The sequence below is a fragment of the Nelumbo lutea genome, chromosome 1 (genome assembly GCF_056320005.1).
Source record: "Nelumbo lutea isolate HS-2025 chromosome 1, American lotus-T2T, whole genome shotgun sequence".
In the NCBI taxonomy this organism is placed as follows: domain Eukaryota; kingdom Viridiplantae; phylum Streptophyta; class Magnoliopsida; order Proteales; family Nelumbonaceae; genus Nelumbo; species Nelumbo lutea.
Genome location: NC_142684.1, coordinates 166035722 through 166043742, shown reverse-complemented (window position 1 = coordinate 166043742; position 8021 = coordinate 166035722).

Here is an 8021-nt window from a genome sequence, read left to right as displayed (position 1 = left end):
TCTCAATTCTTCTACATCATCAAGCAGTACTGCATTTGTTGGTGAGAAGGCATCAGTTCGGATCTGGCACCACCGACTTGGACATGCTTCTGTCAAAATTGTTCAAAGTGTTCTTTCTCAGCTCAGTCTTCCATACAACGGTTCATTTAGCTTACAAATTTGCAATGCATGCCAACTAGGAAAGAGTCATCATCTTCCCCTCTTTGCTTCATCTACTTCTTATTGCCGTCTGTTAGAATTACTTTATTCAGATGTATGGGGACCAACCCTAGTTGTGTCCAATAATGGTTTTAGATATTATGTATAATTTGTAGATGCTTTTTCCAATTTTTCTTGGATTTCTCCAATGCGTAAAAAATCTTATGTATTTGACATTTTTCTTAAATTTAAAAGGCGTGTTGAGAATTTACTTGATGTAAAAATTAAATTTGTTCAATCTAATTGGGGAGGGGAATATTGGTGGCTCTCACAGTATCTCGACTCACAAGGCATTGGACACTGGGTCGCCTGCCAACACACTCATGAGCAGAAGGGAACTATTGGATGGAAGCATCGCCATGTGATAGTGTCCACCCTCACCTTACTGGCATCCTCCTCACTTCCTTAGAATTTCTGGCCCAATTTTTTTGAAACTGCAGTTTTTCTGATCAATCGCCTTCCCTCTCCGACTCTCAAAGGCAAGTCTCCCTATGCAATTTTATTTAATCACACACTAGATTACTCTCTTCTTTACACCTTCGGCTGTGCATGTTACCCATTTCTGCAACCGTACAATCGTCACAAGATGGTTTACATGTCTTCTCTTTGCATCCTTCTGGGTTACAACTCCTATCACAAAGGTTATCGCTACTATGATGTCAATATTGGACGTCTATATATTAGTTGTCGTGTTGTCTTTGACGAACAAATTTTTTCAAGTTTGCCACCACTGACATCATCTCATGATTCCAATACTGATGGTGTCACACTACTTCTAGTATGTACAAATCCACAAAAGGCTTCTGATTCCGCATTCGTTGATGATTCAGTTGACAGTTCAACAGTCTTCTCCTCTGACGTCATCACCCAGATCTGCCACTATGGCCTCCACACCCATCTCAAACAACTGTAACTCTGACTCTAAAGGTACTAGATCTGCTACTATGGCTTCAAATCCCATACCGGATAACTGCAACTTACCTCGAACTCGCACTGGACACAGCTGGTTCAAGATCTCTTAGACACCACTTAACTAGTTCCTGCTCCTATCAGGCAAACTCATTCTATGCTCACCGATCCATGAGTTCCAAAACCTCTCTGGCTACTTAGTACCCTCTTCCTCTTTGCTTTAATGTCTCTGCTGCTGCTGTTGAGTCTGAAACCACTACTTACTCCCATGCCTCCAAACATTGTCATTAGTATGATGCGATGTCCAAAGAATTTCAGGCTCTCCTTCACAATGGAACTAGGGGTCTTGTACCATATAATTCATCCATGAATGTGGTTATCTCTATGTGTGTATATAAGATTAAAAGGAAACCAGATGGATTTGTGGATCGCTGTAAAGAACGATTAGTCACTCAAGGCTTCACTCAAATACCCGGTGTCGATTTTTCTAACACTTTTAGTCCTATCGTTAAGCCCACCACCATTCACACAATTTTGTCTCTTGCAGTCTCCCATCGGTGGGTCATTCGCCAACTAGATTTTGACAATGCATTCCTTAATGGGCTTGTCATAGAGAATATTTATATAAGGCAACCTAAGGGCTTTGAAGATGTTGATCACCCTTCTCATGTGTGCAAACTATCGAAGGCTCTTTATGGACTTTGACAGGCTCCTCGGGCTTGGTTCTCACGAATTAGCACTAAACTTGTCAAACTGGGTTTCCGTACTTCACGTTGCGATCCTTCTCTCTTCATTTATTCTCATGGTGATCATCGTATTTATTTGTTGTTATATGTGGATGATGTGATACTCATTGGCACTTCTCCAACTCTCATACAATCCTTGATGAACAGTTTGGGGCGTATCTTCCAACTTAAGGATCTTAGAGCCCTATATTATTTCTTGGGTATTGAAGCCCACAGAGATGAAACTAGACTTTATCTTTGCCAACGCTGATATATCATTGATCTACTTCATCGTGCTAGACTTGATGGTGTGAAGCATCTCTCCACTCCAATGGAAGCGTCTACTAAGCTCTCAAGACTCCATGGCTCTCCTCTCTCCTACCCTTAGATTATGCATTGTTTTTCTCTTCTCAGTCCTCTACCCATCTCACTGCCTTCTCCAATGCTGATTGGCCCGAGTGCCTTGATGACCGCCGATCTACTAGTGGCTATTGTATCTACCTTGGCTCTCATCTTGTTAGCTGGAGTGCCAAGAAGCAACAAACCATTGCAAGATCTAGTACAGAGGCTGAGTTCCAATCTCTTGCCAATACCACTACTGAATTACTTTGGTTGCAGTCCCTCTTGATAGATCTCAAAATTTGTCTCCCCTAGGATCCATCTCTTTACTATGATAATGTGGATACTTTCTACCTTGCTGCTCATCCAATCTTTCATGCACATACTCACCATATAGAGGTATATTTTCACTTTCTTTCGGATCACCTACTTAAGAGATCTCTTCAGCTTCATCACATTCAATCTCTTGGGCAGCTCGCTAACATCTTCACCAAGCCATTATCCTCTCCTCGTTTCACATCAATAGTACACAAGCTGCATGTACTTCCTATGCCCATTCGCTTGAGGGGGCGTATTGAGGATAGCAATGCCACATCACTAGAGACTACTAAATCAATAGATATGCGATAAACCTCATCGCAAGTCCATCGCATATCCCTACCTGCGATAGATCTCTACTAATAGGTTTCTTATCTTGATAAACTATATAAGATTGAGTTCAATGTAACTTATCTTGATAAACTCTATTAGATAGAGTTCAGAGTAACCTAATCTCTTAGCTTGAGTGTTGTACACGAACTCTGACAATTGTATCAATAAATTCACAAGGTTTGACTAATCCTTCTTTTGAACCATTTTATACAATTCAAGGCTATTTTCCATCAGTCCCCAACCAAGGCTATTTCCATCTAAACGGATAGACCCACTAGTTGAACACCCCGGACCACTCTATTAATGGGCCATATTTCCAGTATTTTGTGGCTAGGACCCACCAGGGATGGATGTGAAATTTTCCAAAGAATCTATCTTTACAAGTTAAAACAAAGGTGATCAGATGTGCCAAATACAGTCTGATTTGATTAGAAACCATTCTGTCATGCTTCAACCATAAGGTGATTATGTGATTAGTGATCTTAACATTTCAACTGCCATTATATATATATAGGCATAAACTTGTAAGCTGAATAAGCTTATTTATCTCTCATGCTCAATAATTAAAAAATGGGTATGACCTTAAACAGAACAGATTGGAAAAACATAATTCATGTAACTGACCTCATATACTTGGGATAAGGCTCAAAAAAGAACAAGAAGAAGAAGAAGATGGTGGTGATAATGATGATGATGACCAAAGGTAAGAGGAAAACTAATCCTAGCTTATACATGATTTCTTTCCACACTAAGTGGCCTATTGGTAACAGAGGAAGTGGCTGAACTAGATGGTTCATTGCTTTGTCTTTTCTTCGTTTTATTTTATTTTTCTCATAAACTTAAGTAGTCATATATTGAAGAACAGCCCTTTACAATTACTACATGGAAAGTAAAGAGCTTCTTCAGTTTCTAAAGATCATGTTGTGTAAATATGGAACTCTCCCCATGTTTCTTTATGTTTGGCAAAATATAGAAACACCTTCTCCCTTTTCTAGATTTGTATTCTCATCCCTTAGTTTCTTAAACATTGTAAAAAGACCCTCTTGGAACAAACCTTTCTTTTTTGTAATAATCTTTTATTAATATCATATTTTGAATAAAAAACTCAATTTAGATCATAAACATCTTCATCTAAGCCCTGTTCCATCTATCGGATTTGATGGAGGGTGATTTGGCCCGACCTCATTATGAGGGGACACATGGACATGACTCAACATAAGCGATAACTCAGCATGACCAGTCCGCCAAGCTCTAGCGTGGCAGCTTGCTACGAGATGACGCTCCGATTACCCCAAGCTAAGGTTCTTCCAAGTCGGGAATATGCCGAGCTGAAGGCACTTTGGGTTGAGCTCAGGAGCCTCCTAAGTTAGAATGAATCTACTCCTGCCCAAACCTAAGTAGGCCACCTCGGGTAGAAGCACCTCGATACGACACCTGTAGCTTGGCACAGGGTAGCTCGGTACAAGGCATCTCACAGAAGAGCAGCTCGGCGTATCACAGGAAGATCTATTTGACAACCGTACCTGCCAAACCTAGAGACTTGCACTCACATCTTTCGCCAGGCGGAGTCATGCCTGCCAGCCCTAAGAGGTGTCCCTTGTCTGGCAGGGCCGTACTCTGCAACGGTTACCTGCGCCCACCAGCTCAGCCCTGACAAGTAACGGCTGCAACAGAGAATCAAAGGCGGTTATGCCAGATCTGTTAGGACACCGCTATATAAGAGCTCTGACCCCCAAAGAGCAAGGGTATTGCAACTTGCGTGATCTGCACTCAAGCCCTTTTATTTTTTCTCTACAACTCTCTTTCAGCTCTCAGCTTTCTCTCCCAGTTACTAACATAAGCATCGGAGTGTTCCCGCCGGGTGAGCTCCCCGGAATCCCTTCATCTTCTTCTTCACAAGTGCTTAGTCTGCCGCTAGCTAGGAGCACAACCACTTCCAGCTAGGAGTGACCAGGTCACGCATCATCAATTGGCGTCGTCTGTAGGAATTGCTTCAAAAAGTCTTCTTCCACCAAACTCTGCAACTTCAGTTTCCATGGCTTCCTCTAGCAACGCCGGATGCAGCGCAGAAATGAGTGCCGCCGGGGAGCAACTTCAGGCCCCAATAGTTTGTACTGGACAGTTCACCATCCCCCTCTCTGTGGATGGGATTCCAACTCTGAATGTGCCACAAATAATGACACTTGTGAACGCTCCACTCTCCTCCACAATAGGAGCAACTTTTGTTGAAGCCTTCATTGTTCATCTAGTGACCGGCCAAAATCAGCTTGAAGACCTGGTGCACTACATGTGAGCTATGCAGGCCCAAATGCAACCATTTCAATAGTTCCAGCTGTATCAGCAGTAAGTTCTGCACCAAGTCTATCAACACCAGTACCAACAGTAGTTTCCACCACTGCCCCAGAACCAGCAATAAGTTCCTCCTCGACACCCCACTGCGCAGCAGGCCAAGCCCCATCGTCGCAGCGAGCAACCCCCCCGCCAGGGAGAGACCTCCCAAACTCAGAACCCTCTTGGGAGTCAGGTCTCATCCCATGGGAGGGAAAGACAAGTCACTCCCCCCCACCTCGTAGCATGTAGTCAGGTCGGGGCACTCTCATCCAACCAGGCCCGCATCACCTCGGCCTTCGCAGTTCAAGATCCCGCTTGTTAAGAACCAATTCGTAGTCCTGGCTGCGGATTATAGATAGGGCCCTTCGGTCCACAGCCAACGGCAATAGTCCGAGCCCCTTCCCGGGCTTACTGTGCTCGATAACACAGAGGCCAGTAGCACTAATGTAGAGCCAACGAAGAAATAGCGGAGACATCGCCGAGCTCCCCGAACTACAGCCCAATGCCTGCCCGAACTCCCCAAAGAAGAGGTGAGCTCGGGAGCAGTGAAGACCACCCCGCTCCTCTTTGTACCATCTCCTCTATCTCTTGAGCTCCTGGCCATCCCAATGCCCAAAGACTTCAAGGTACCTCCCCTAGAAAAGTACGATGGATCATTCGACCCGAATGATCATGTAGATGCTTTTCAGTCATAGATGCACTTAGCCGGAGCAAGTGAGCCCTGCATGTGTGTAGCCTTCTCCACCACCTTCAAGGGAGTAGCTTGCATGTGGTATAGGAACCTCGCGCCTGGATCAATCAAAAGCTGGGCGCAGTTCGTGCAGGTTTTCACCTCCCACTTTGTCTCCAGCAAGAGATGCCCAAAAACCCAAGAAAGCCTCCTCGGCATAGTCCAGAGGGAAGGAGAATCCATCCGCAGCTACCTCAAAAGATTCAACAATGCATGTCTGCAAATAACTAACTTGGACCCCGCGGTGAGGATCACAACAGCCAAGAGGGGCATAATGCACAAGGAGTTCAAGTGGCACATGGTTGTCAATAGACCTAAGGATGTGACTGAATTCCTCAAGCTCACAGACCAGTTCATCGGAACGGAGTTGGAGATGAACCAGAAGGGTGAGAACCCGCCCGAGAAGAGGAGAAGAGAAGGTGAGTCCTCAACCCATGGGGACAGCAAGAAGAAGAAAGAGCTAGCTTGGGGAGGAAGGCCAGACCAGTCTTTCTGAGCTTTTCCAGCCGACAGGCCGAACTACATGCCATTGAACGTGAAGTGAGCTGAGATCCTCATGTCGATCAAGGATGTGCCGTACATGAAGTGGCCACCTCAGCTGAGAGGAGATCCGAATGTTAGAAATAAAAACTTGTATTGTCATTTTCATAAAGATCATGTTCATAGTACCGAAAGTTGTAAAAACATTCGCGATAAGATAGAAGAACTCTTCCGTCACGGATATTTAAGAAATTTTGTACAAAATGATAATAAAATAGGTCGGCAGGGCGAGCAAGACAGAGACGCTCTGGAGTCTAGCCACAAACAAAGTGAGCAGCCGCAAAGGCTGCCCCCTGAAGAGAGGCCAGTTTGGGGAACAATCCAAATGATCACTAGCGGGTCAATCGTCGGGGCTGCACCTCGGCCGCGGCAAGGACCTCGGCTCGTGAGATCAAAAGAGAAGAGCGAAACCCCCCAAAGCAGCCAAAGACAGAGTAACCAATCTTCTTCATTGAGGATGACGCTCTCGTTCATAAGATAAGAATCAATGATTTTGAGGTGAAGTGTGTCCTAGTCAACTCCGAGAGTTCAGCAAACATACTCTTCAAGCCCGCATTCGACAAGCTTCAGCTTCAGGAGAGCGATCTCAAGCCCACAAACACTCCCTTGGTGGGCTTCAGCGGAGAGGAAGTCAGGCCCCTAGGGAGAGTCCTTGTACCTATGGAGGTCGGCACCTGGCCGAGCATAGTGAGGCTCGAGCACTGCTTTCTGGTGGTCGTGAGTCCCTCCCCGTACAATGCCATAATAGGTCGGTCCATCACCCATGCTTTGCGCACAGTGGTTTCCACCTATTATCTGGCCATGAAATTCCCCACGGACTTCGGAGTTGGGGTAGTGCGAGGTGATCAGCTCGAGTCGTGCAAATGCTACTTCGCCGCCCTCAAAGGGAAAGCCAAAGCAGCAGATGACCTCGAGCTGGAGCGACCTACTGAGTATCATGAAGAGTGAGCTAAACCTGTAGAAGAAACGATCTCCGTGCCCACTTCGATAGAGGATTCAGCTCGGACTCTCCGGATCAGTGCTTCGGCTGAGGAGCCTCTGCGATCTCAGCCGGTAAGTATTTTACTTCAAAATTTAGATATTTTTGCATGGTCTGCGGCTGAGATGCCCAGCATAGACCCTAAAATCATCACTCACAAACTGAACACCAATCTTGTAGTTAGGCCCGTTAAACAGAAGAAAAGCAACCTAACCCCAGAGCATTGGAGAGCAGTTGACAAGGAGGCCGGGAAGCTCCTCGTACCCAATTTGATCAGGGAAGTCTATTACCAGAGTTGGGTAGCCAACCCCGTTCTGGTAAAAAAGGCTAACGATAAATGGCACATTTGCATCGATTATACCGACCAGAACCAAGCTTGCCCGAAGGACTGCTTCCCACTCCCCAAGATCGACCGTTTGGTGGACGCGATCTCAGGGCATGAGTTGTTGAGCTTCTTGGATGCCTATTCGGGCTACAACCAGATCAGAATGAACCATGCTGATGAAGAAAAAATGGCCTTCATAACCGAGCTCAGCCTATACTGCTACAAGGTCATGCCCTTCGGACTAAAAAAATGTCGGCGCAACATTTCAAAGACTTGTAAACCGATTGTTTGATC